The sequence below is a fragment of the Phocoena phocoena genome, chromosome 6, assembly GCF_963924675.1.
Source record: "Phocoena phocoena chromosome 6, mPhoPho1.1, whole genome shotgun sequence".
NCBI lineage: Eukaryota > Metazoa > Chordata > Mammalia > Artiodactyla > Phocoenidae > Phocoena > Phocoena phocoena.
Window position 1 is genome coordinate 37,530,809 of NC_089224.1, and position 11,108 is coordinate 37,541,916.

The window sequence follows — 11,108 nt, forward strand, 5'->3', positions numbered from 1 at the left end:
CATGTATGCATATGTGTGTATACAGATTCATGTTAGAGCTAATCCAACAGTTCTTCTTGTCACTGTATTTTATCCATGGCATAGAACATTTAAAAATGTTTTTCAGTAAGGAAATTACCACAGCAAGGATCCATGGTACTAATGAATATGAAAGCATTTAAGACAAAGAGTGTATTCTCAAATTAGCATGTATATGTTGCATGCTACAATTTGTGAGCTCTGTATCAATCGCACATTTCTTTTTGAAAAGTTGCGTTTAAGAATGATGAAATTGGTTTCCAGGTGCTATCAACATGAGTTTGTTTCTGTTGACAATAAATCAGTAACTCTTTCTGACATGACTCTTATAGTAGTAAGAATCCTTGCAGTAATCCACTTTCTCAGTGACAGACAGATAGCTATGCCTTGAATTTTTGAAAGTGCTACTCAGTCTAAATATTGTTCTGGTGAGCATTATTTCCTTGGCTCAAGGGTGAATGGCCACTTAATGTGATGAAGAAAAGCAGTTGTCATTTTGGAAGGAGCAAAAGGGAGGAATAAGGGCATGAGAAATGCACACCAACGTAGAGCTGGAAAAGAAACTGATGGATTTAATTGTAATCAATGGAGAAAACTCAGATGACAGCTCAGAATAGGAATAATTTTATTAGCAGATGAGAATTAGGGACTAAGAAAGGACATCACATATACGGTCTCTTTGGGTCTCCTAACCCTTTTGAGTTGGTTTATATTTTGAAAACCTACTCTACAAAGTAGGTATTATTACCTCAGATTATAGATGAAGAAATTGAGATGAGTTAATTAAGATTTCACACCCTAAAAAAATGAGAGAATGAGAAATAAAATTTGAGGTCTGTCTGACAACAAAACCTTTGGCTTTTTAATATAGTGTCAACTTCCATAGTTTAGTTACTAATATAGTATAACTAATGATTTATTGTTCACAATTAATGTGTAATCCATATGAAAACTTTCTGTAAGGTATGACACATTGTTTTACATATTTGAATTTTGAGTTATTAATGCTTTAGCAGAAATAATTTGATATTCATTTTTGTAGGGCAAGGAGGCTTTATTGAATTGTTTTTTACTCTCAAATTTCACAGAAAAAAATAGATTCTTGTTAACTCCACTTTGTGTCAGGGTCTGCTCTACACAATGTGAAGATTCTCTGACAAATTGTATTTTCTTGACTGTGCTTCGTTCCTTTTCTCTCTTAGCTTCTCATGTTTCAATTCTAATACATCTACAGTATATTTCTGGAAATTTTGTATAGCTAGAGAATACAGTCTCTTATGGAAATACCTGAGAGGTATGGTGAGTTTATCTGGGGACTAGGAGTCATAGAGGTGATTTTAGTTTATTCATGTCTCTAGAGCTTAGTTTTCCAGTAAATATCCTCAATAGGTTTGACTGCTTTTACCTTTCAAGCTTTTGTCCTAGTTTAAAGGTTGTAGAAGAATTCAGTAGTGGCAAAGCCCAGGCTGATTTGGAAAATCTGTTTTATTGACTTTGATCACACAGATAGCATGGCTGTTTGTAAGGAGTCAACCCAAGGACAGCTCATAGTATTAGTAATGAACTTTTGCAAAAATTTGTGGCATCTAAGCACTGCCCACGTTAAAATCCCCTCTATCTTAGTATCTTTTATCAAACAGCAACCTAGATTCTACAATGCTCAGATCTAGTAATTAAAATGGCTCTTGCGTGATATCACACATGCTCAATTATTTTGGCATAAGGATGAATTTCCTAGGGTGCTGGAGTCCTTCCTAGTGTATCTACACTAGTCATTCCTAGTGTATATGTCATCATTATGCTACCTTATAATTGGGTATAGTTTTCTGAACCCTGTTGTTAATGTTGTTCTTCTGCTGGCTTTCTGAACAATCCAAATGCCTTCTGATTTATAGGTTAACATCTCTCCCATACAACCTCTTTTTTGTTGTTGTTTATCATCTTGCATAATAGTAAATTCTGACCATTAATGCCAAGTATAAGCACACAGGATGCTTGGCAAAAATCATTCTTGCTCTAATGTTCTACAATTAAGCAGTATCAGCCCTTCCCTGAATATGAGTGGGACACATGAACTGCACTCACTGTGGGCCTCCAAAGAGATAGTAGTGACAGGAATGTACCTAAAAGGGAGCTTTAACAAGGCATATATGCAAATGAAGTCTATGTAAACATAGGCATTCAAGGTATATGTCTTTATGACACTGCTTCTCAAACTTCAGTATATATACAAATAACCCTGGCTCTTGGTAAAATGCAAGCTCTGGTTTGGTAGATCTGGGGTGGGGCTCAAAAATTGTGCATTTCTAACAAATCTCCAGATGATATTGATGCTGTTTGTCCAAGGACCACAATATGCTGAAATGTTCCTCACGTGAGAACGAAGAAATCACACTAAATTTTCCTTATTACTTCTTCAGTTATATTAGAGTGAAACTTACTTTTATTACATTATGTGTTCATCATTCTAAATTTTAGTACTTTATGTTTTTTGCCTATTTAACTTTGTCTCCTTGATTATTTTCAAATCATGCAGAGTTTATGCAAATTTCTGTAGGCTTCCCATGGACTTGAAAATACTTGAGGACAGTGACCTTGTCTTTAATCTTAGTCTTCTCATATCTTGTTACAATGCCTAAGAGTTGCTCAAGAAATTTTGGTTAATAGCTGAATAAAGGAACAAGTGAATGATAAGTGAAAATATAGTCTCCTTGTTCTGTTAGCATTTAGTAATGGTACTTAAAATTAGTACATTTTTTCATTTTCTTTGTGAAGAATAGTATAAGAAAGTGGGTCCATTCATTACAGAACAAGAAGACAGTATCATGTAACAGGAAGGCAGTGTAGCAGTTAATTGAGAGCACAGATTCTGGAGTCTGATTATATTGGTTTCAATCCTGGATCCTATAATTACTGACAACGTGACCTTTTATAAGTAATATAGTCTGTTAATGTCCAAAATTCTTCATGTATAATGTGAGAATTAAAAAGAAATCCACTCATAAGTTAGAGTTAAATTACATAATTCATGTAAAATACTTGAGAGTGCCTGGCCAATAGTACACAGTACATAACAGCTATTTTTTATAACTGGAATATTAACTCTTACTCTTTTCAGAAGTTTTAATTATGTTCAAAGAGAAGATAACAAAGTTCACAGAGCTTATTAAGTAATTTAAAAACTAATTGATAATCCTTCACCAATCCTGTAGATTCACTATTTCTGTTTATAAAACGAAGGACTATTTTTAAAAGCTTTTCCATTGGCAAAATTATGCCAGCACTTTATTACTTAAAACACTATAATATAGGGGTCAAGCCACAAAATAGGTGTCAAGATTTAGCACAAGTTAAAGACAGATACTTTTAAAAAGTGTTGCAAGTTTCAGTTATATATCTTAAACTTTTACATACGCATGCACATTTGATTTATTCAATTAAGACACCTAGTGCATTTGAATTTACATTGGACTATGGATATATTCCTTCCTTTGTAAACTAATTGGCTAGGATCACTATGATATATTTTTAACACAGTTACCTAGTACTGTAGTGTAGAATTTCTCTTTCTTGCTGAGCCATTATTACAATGCCACATTAAATAATTTATCTGGTTGAGCCCTTGTCTTATTTTTCAGTTTAATTTTAGTGAAAATGTTCATATATGTGAGTTATGAAAGAATTATCTAACACTTGCAAATTTTTAAAGAAACTAAAGTCTGGTTTGCAGCTCTTTCTAAAAAGTTATGAGGAAAGGGAATGCCATATAGAGATAAGTTTGAGGTAGAAATATATTATTTTTGCGTAAATAAAAGTAGTCAGAAGTAAGAGAGTGAAGCAAACTGTTATGATGACTAAAGGACCTCACTGTTGTGACGATTGTCTAATTCTGAGCAGTGATCATGCTAGCTTTGTATCTTTGGGCAATTTTTGTACTCTCTCTGGACCATTTGTTTGATTGTTTGTTTGATTAATGTGGGAATGAATTAATTAATCTAGGCGTCCTCTAAGGTCTTTTCCTATAATAATGTTCACAATTAGCTTCAACCTGTACCTACTCTTCCCAGTTATTTACATCAGAAAGTCATCTGGTTCTATCTCTAAAAAATTCCCAGTCTAGCTCCTTCTTTTCTTTTTCAGTACTACAACTTTAGTTCAACTCTCATCTTAATTAAACTATTCTAGTAGACTCACAATTAGTCTTCTTTCACCTACTTTTACCTCAGAACAATAGTTATCCCCCAAAATAGAAACATTTTTAAAAGGTGAATTGGACTATGTCATTCCCCTGCATAAAACTTTCAGTAACTTTTCAGTATATTTAAGAGACAATCTTATTTCTTATCATGACCCGCAGTAATATCTCTTCTTACCCCCTTCTGCATCTTTACTCATTTCTGTAACACTCTTTCAGTCACTTTTTATGTCCCAGCCACACTGGACTTGAATTTGCTAAGCCCTTCCTTCTTAGAGGCCTTAGATATGATGTTTGCTTTGCATAGAACAGTTTCCTTTATTGTTACAAGGATAGTACTGCCTTGTCATAAAGATCTCAAATAAAATAGCATCTGCTTAATGAGGCTTTTCTTAACAATAAAAAGTAAATTACTGAGACTTTAGGCTTCAACTCCAAAAAGTAGAGTTTGAAAATTGTCCTTCCCATCCTTACACCGAGAAAAAGGGGGAGGAACCAAAAATCAGGGACTTCTTGGGTCCATCAAAAAACTGAGTTTGCAGGGCAAAATGTACTCACAAATCTGAAGACACAGGTAAATCCAGAGAGTCAGAGCTAAGATCTGTTTACCTAGAGGAAAACCTGCTGGAGAAATAAAATGGTTGGAAAACTCAAATAGTAATTTTGTCAATTACTTGGAAGTTGAGTGTGGACCATTGAGTGAGGGAGAAATTCCTAGGGTCTCTGGTCATGCGTGAGGGAGCTCCACTTTATCCCCAGGAAACCTACCTTTTTCTCATAGTGAAAATTCAAGAAAGGCCCATCATGGCTTTGGCAGTGTGAGGGGGAAAAGTAATCCTCATGAAATGAGAAAGGCCTACTACTCTAGGGAAAAGACTTGACCAGAGTCTTGCCTCACACAGGTAAGGAAAGGGCATTCCCCTCACTTCAGCCCCATCTTGTCCTCCTGTGTCAACTAAATGAGGAAGGGGGAAAATTTTGTAGGAATAAACACTTGTAAAGTTCACAGAACACAGGCAGAGGCCCTTCAGCCTCACCTCACCACCACATCAACAAGTTTCCAGTACAATAATAGTGCATTACATCTGAGAGACCTGCAAGACATAGACACTCTCTGGAAAAAAAAAAAAAAAAAAAGAGTATTTAGTGTAGCCCTCATATGAGAAAAGAGACCAAAACAGTGAGAAGAAAACAAGGACACTGGAGATTTTTAGCCTCTGACATGTATGCCTACAGCAAATGTTAAGCGCAGCCAAACTTCTGGTGAGCTCAATGTAAGTCATAAGGCTGAGACTTTCCAAAATTAATGATGGACATCAAACCATGTTCCAGGAAGTTCAGAGAACACAAGACAAGATAAACACTAAAGTAACTATACTGATCATCTTATAGGCAAACTGCAGCAAGTCAAAAAGAAAAAGAAAATCTTGAAGAAAGGTGGCGGTTGATGAGGAGGTGGGTAAATTTATCTGCAGAGGGACAGGGATAGTAATTATATCAGACTTTTCATCAAAATTACATCAAAAACCTTGTAAGCAAGAAGAGAGTGGCATGGAATATTTAAAGTGATGAAAGAAGAAAAAAACACTAACCTAGAATTCTGTATGCATTGAAATTGTCTTTCAGAATTGAAGGGAAAATTAAAACATTATCAGACAATAACTAAAACAATTCATTTGTAGGATACCTGCCCTTCAAGGAATGTTAAATGGGTTTCTTCCAATAGAAAGAAATGGTATAGGTCAAAAATATGGATCTACGTAAAGAAAGAGCATTGCAGAAGGAATAAATTAAGGAGAAATAAAATAGTTGAGTTTACTTATTTGTAATTGATTTAAAATAAAATTGATTTTTTAAATCAAAGTGACAATTGGGTGATTATAGCATATGTGTAAATTAAATAAATGGTACCAGTAGCACAAAAGAAAGAGAGGAATTGGGAATATTTTGTTATATAGTACCTGCACTATATATGAAGCAGAAAGTGTTATTTGAAGGTGGACGTAGATTAGTTTAAAATGTGTATGGTAAACTCTAGGGTGACTGCTAATTTTTTAAAAAGAAGTATTATTGATCCACTTAGAAAAGAAATCAAATGGACTCATAAAATGCTTAATTAAAACAGAAAACCACTAGGAATGAGTAGAACATAGTTACAAATATGGTAGTTGTTAATCCAAGTGCATTATTACTTTAAATGTGAAGTGTCTAAAAATACACCAGCTAAAAAACAGATTAGTACAATGGATTTATTTTTAAAAAGCAACAAGATCCAATTATATGTTGTCTAACAAGGAATGCCCTAAATATAAAGATTCTGAGAAGAAAAAATTAAAAGGGTGAAGAAAGTTATACCATGCTAAAACTTCCTAAATAAAGCTAAAATAGCTATAATAATTTCAGAAAAATCAGTTTTCATAACAGAAAATTATCAGAGATAAAGAAGAGGGCTACATAATGATAAAGGGGTCAATCCTCCACAAAGACATCACAATCTTAAATGAATATTAACTTAACAATATAGTATCTAAATAGGTGAGGCAAAAAACTAATATAATAAGGAGAAATAGATAAATTCACAATAATAGTTGAAGACTGCAAATCCATTCCCCTCGTCAGTAATTGATAGATCAAGCAGGCAGAAAAATCAATGAGTATATTGTTGACCTGAAAAGCAATATCAATCAATGTGATCTAATTGACATATATAAAATGCTTCAGTAAACACCAAAAGAGTACACATTCTTCTCAAGCTGTCATGGAACATTCATTTACAAAAGTAGACCATATATTGGGGACTAAAACACACCTTAATAAGTTTAAAAGAATAGGAATCATACAACATATGTTCTGAGGCAACAGTGGGATTAAACTAGGAATGAATAACTGAAATATAGCTGGAAAATTCTAAAATATTTGGAAATTATACAACAGACTTTTGAACGACATATGGGTCAATGAAGTCTCAAGTGGAGTTTGAAGACATTTCAAACTAAATGAAAATAGAGCTTAAAATTTGTGAGTTGCAGTGAAAACACTTCTTAGTTAGATATGTATAATGTGAAACATGTATGTTGGAAAATAAGGAAGGTTTAAAGTCATTAAACTAAGCTAATTATCTAATTCCCTCTATATTCCTGGAACCCAGAAAATAGTCTGTCATACAAGTTTGTTTCTAAAGTCATCACATTGGCAGCAAGATACTGTTTTTTTTTGTTTGTTTTGTTTTATTGTTTATTTGTACAGAATTTTAAAATTTATGTTATTGAAGTATAGTTAATTTACAATGTGTTAATTTTTGCTGTACAGCAAGGTGATTCAGTTATACATATATATACATTCTTTTTCACATTTTCCATTATGATTTATCACAGGGTATCAAATTTATGATGTCACTTATACGTGGAATCTAAAATATGACACAAATGAACTTGAAACAGAAGCAGACTCACAGATATAGAGAACAGACTTGTGGTTGCCAAAGGGTAGGGGGAGTGGGGAGAGGATGGATTGGGAGTTTGAGATTAGCAGATGCAAAATATTATATATATAATGGATAAACAACAAGGTCCTACTGTATAGCACAAGATATTGTTTTAATCACCTATAATAACCTTATGGCAGACAACATTGTGTCTTGAAGAAAACATACTTTGTAGGAAAGCGCTTTTGGTTTGCCTCAAAGTATAAATGAAGTGCATTATAATTACATAATCTAAGAGTGAAGCTCTCCACTGAAGGATATAATTTCATTCAACCATTTTCAGTATTCACTAGTTTAATAATATTGAGTTAATATTGTATTGTAAACTACACAATTTGGTCTGTTTAACATTATTTTAATTACTTGGTTTTTATTTATACATAAATTTCTTCCTTACTTTCACAGGAGCTTTATTATTATTTTTTTATCTTCTCCCTTTCCCAGCCTCAATTTGCATTTAGAATGCTTGTTACAGAAATACTCAGATTGAAATTTTGCAAGACACATTAAGTGCTGCAGTAGGTTGAAGAAATGAGGCCTTTAGGGAGACAGCAGAAGCTCCTCATAATGTAAAGCTCTGGTTATCATCCTGTTGTGAAATCCATCTATTATATGTGAGGGGTACAAAAAGATATTAACTGATCAACAAAGTCATCTTGAATGTTCTGCCTGATTTTTAATTTTGGTGCATGGTCTAGTGATCTATAGGATTGCTGCAGCTCCAGATCATAGGTTCCCACCCTTGGCGTACCAGGCTTTAATTATAAAGAGACAAACAAAAAAATGATGTACACTACCCTAGGTTTTATTTTTTTCATTTTCCATAACCTTCCTTAAATAAGTTCCATAGATTAAATAAAGAAGTGTATCTACTTCTTTCTATTTCTTGTAATAAAAATACTGTCCTAAGTGTTAAACTGTCATGACACAGTATTAGTTTGGAAGAAACTAAAAAAAAAACTCAAATAGCTGCACAAGAAGAGTTGACATTATCTGTCTCTTTTCAGAAATTTTGTTTTTAACTTCAAGGGCAATACTTGCTTATTTAAAATATTTCAGCAGTGTAAATTAAAAAATTAAATTTCTCCTTACTCAGCCCTGTGCAATTTTACTTCCCATTCAGAGACAACCTAACACCTACCAGCTTGGTTTGTATAACTGATGACTTTTTACTCTCCATCCTTCTTTATATTTATATATACATATGTGATATCATATCTATTCTATATTCAATTATTTATATAGCTGTAAGGTATTCAATGCAAAGGAAGTAGTAGAATGTTTCACCATTTCTGTAAGCCACTGTAATAAGTGCATAAGCTTCTACCATAGCTTACACACACACACACACACACACACACACATTTAAGTTTTGTGTAAGAGTTTCCATTTCTTGGAATTGCTACACCACATTGTATGTGAGTTTATTTATATTAATAATGACTAGGGTTGCATTAAACGTATGTATTAATTTAGAAAAAAAGTACGTCCTTACAATCATATTATCTCATCCAGATAAAGTTTTGTTTCTTCATGTATTCTCTTTCATGTCCTACAGAAATTTTTATTAGTTTTCTTATATACATGTTGCACATTTATTTTTAGCTTAATGCAAAATACTTTAAAAATATGTTTGTATGAGAGATTTTTCATTATATGCTCAATTTTTTGTGGATATTTTGTATTATCACAAGTGCAGTTGACTATTGTTATACTTTAAGTATTATTGACTATATTATTTTAACCAGAAAAATAGTTTTCTTTCTGTTTTTATTATCTTTTGATAATATAAAATTGCTGAATATATACATAGTTTAGGAATTTGCAGGGGAGGAAGAGAGGGAATATAGTTAGTTGATATCTCCATTTCTTTTAAAAAAGGATTTTGAGGAAGATGCCTCAAATATTATTTATTCCAATAATAAACTCTGTGGTGCCTGGAACACAGTGGGTAGAAGGTAATGTTTGGTAATAAATGAAAATAATGAGTAAATGAATGATGATTAAATTAATGACTAGATAACTGGATATTTCTACCAAACCGTATTAATTGGTTGCTGTAACTAAGATTATCTGGTACCCACAAAAAATCTGTTCTCTCTTACTTCCAGGTACCATGGCTAGACTTTATTTCTGAGTTTTTCTTGCAGCTGTATATAGCTATGTAACTAACTTAGTCTGAGAGGAAGTAGAACATAGGCCCCAAGCCTATTGGTATGGCATCTTCATTCTTTCTCCCATTTCCATTGATTACAGCCTAAGCAAAGTAGAAATCCCACATGGAACATGCAGTACCCTTAGGAGATGACAGCTATGCAAAGTAGAGAATCTGGAGCAGGGCTGCTTGCAAGCTTAGGATACATACCCAGAGTCGGGCATGACAGGAGAAAAAAAGTCATACAGACAAGCAACGATAACAAAACAATCTTGTCATTGGGTCTTTTTGTTACAGTAGCCTGCCTTAGTATAATACTGTAATACCACCTTTTTTAGCTTCTCAGTATTATTACCCAACTGACTATCCTCTACTTGAAATGTCTCTAGCTTGACTTCATGACACCACACTTTCTGATTTTCTCCTGCATCAGTAGCCACTGTTTCTTAGCCTGCTTTGATAGCTCCACATTTTCTGTCTAAATTCCAAACCCAGAGCTTAGACCTTGGCTGATTATCTTTTCTACAAACACTCTGAGCTAAAAATATCTCATCCATACTTACGGATCAAAATACTACAGTTTATGGAGATAGTTCAAATTGCAGTTCTAATTTTATCCTCTGAGTTCATGATTCATATATCCAACCCCTTACTTAAAAGAGTTAGTATGATGTAGTATATAAGAGCATGGATTCTGCAACCAGCTCACCTCTGACACTTAATAAATGTATAATTTTAGACAAATCATTTAACCACTTAGTGTCATAGTTTTTTTTCTCATTATAATATTGTGATAATAATAATACGGGTTACCTCATATGACTGTATTGAGGATGGAATGAGTTTATATAGTCCATTTGTATTTAAAGCACTTAAAAGTCTACCTGGCACAGAGTAAAGGTTACTTAAGTTGTTACCATTATTTGAATTTTTCCTGGGGTATTTCACCAATATATAAAATATATCTAAAACTGAAGTTTTGATTGCCCACAAAAGCTTCTTTTTTTTTCTCCAGCCTGTTCTAATACAGTAAATGACAGTCAACTACCATGTTCCACAAATTAAAACCAGGATTCATAGGTTTCCTCTATTCTGCTACATATATATATATATATATATATATATATATATATATATGCAAGATAACATACACACACACATATATATATGTCTTCAATCAGTCCACTCCATTACACCATTTAACTGCGTAACTACAAAATACCATTTTATCCAAAGCTACCATTATTTTCCCACTG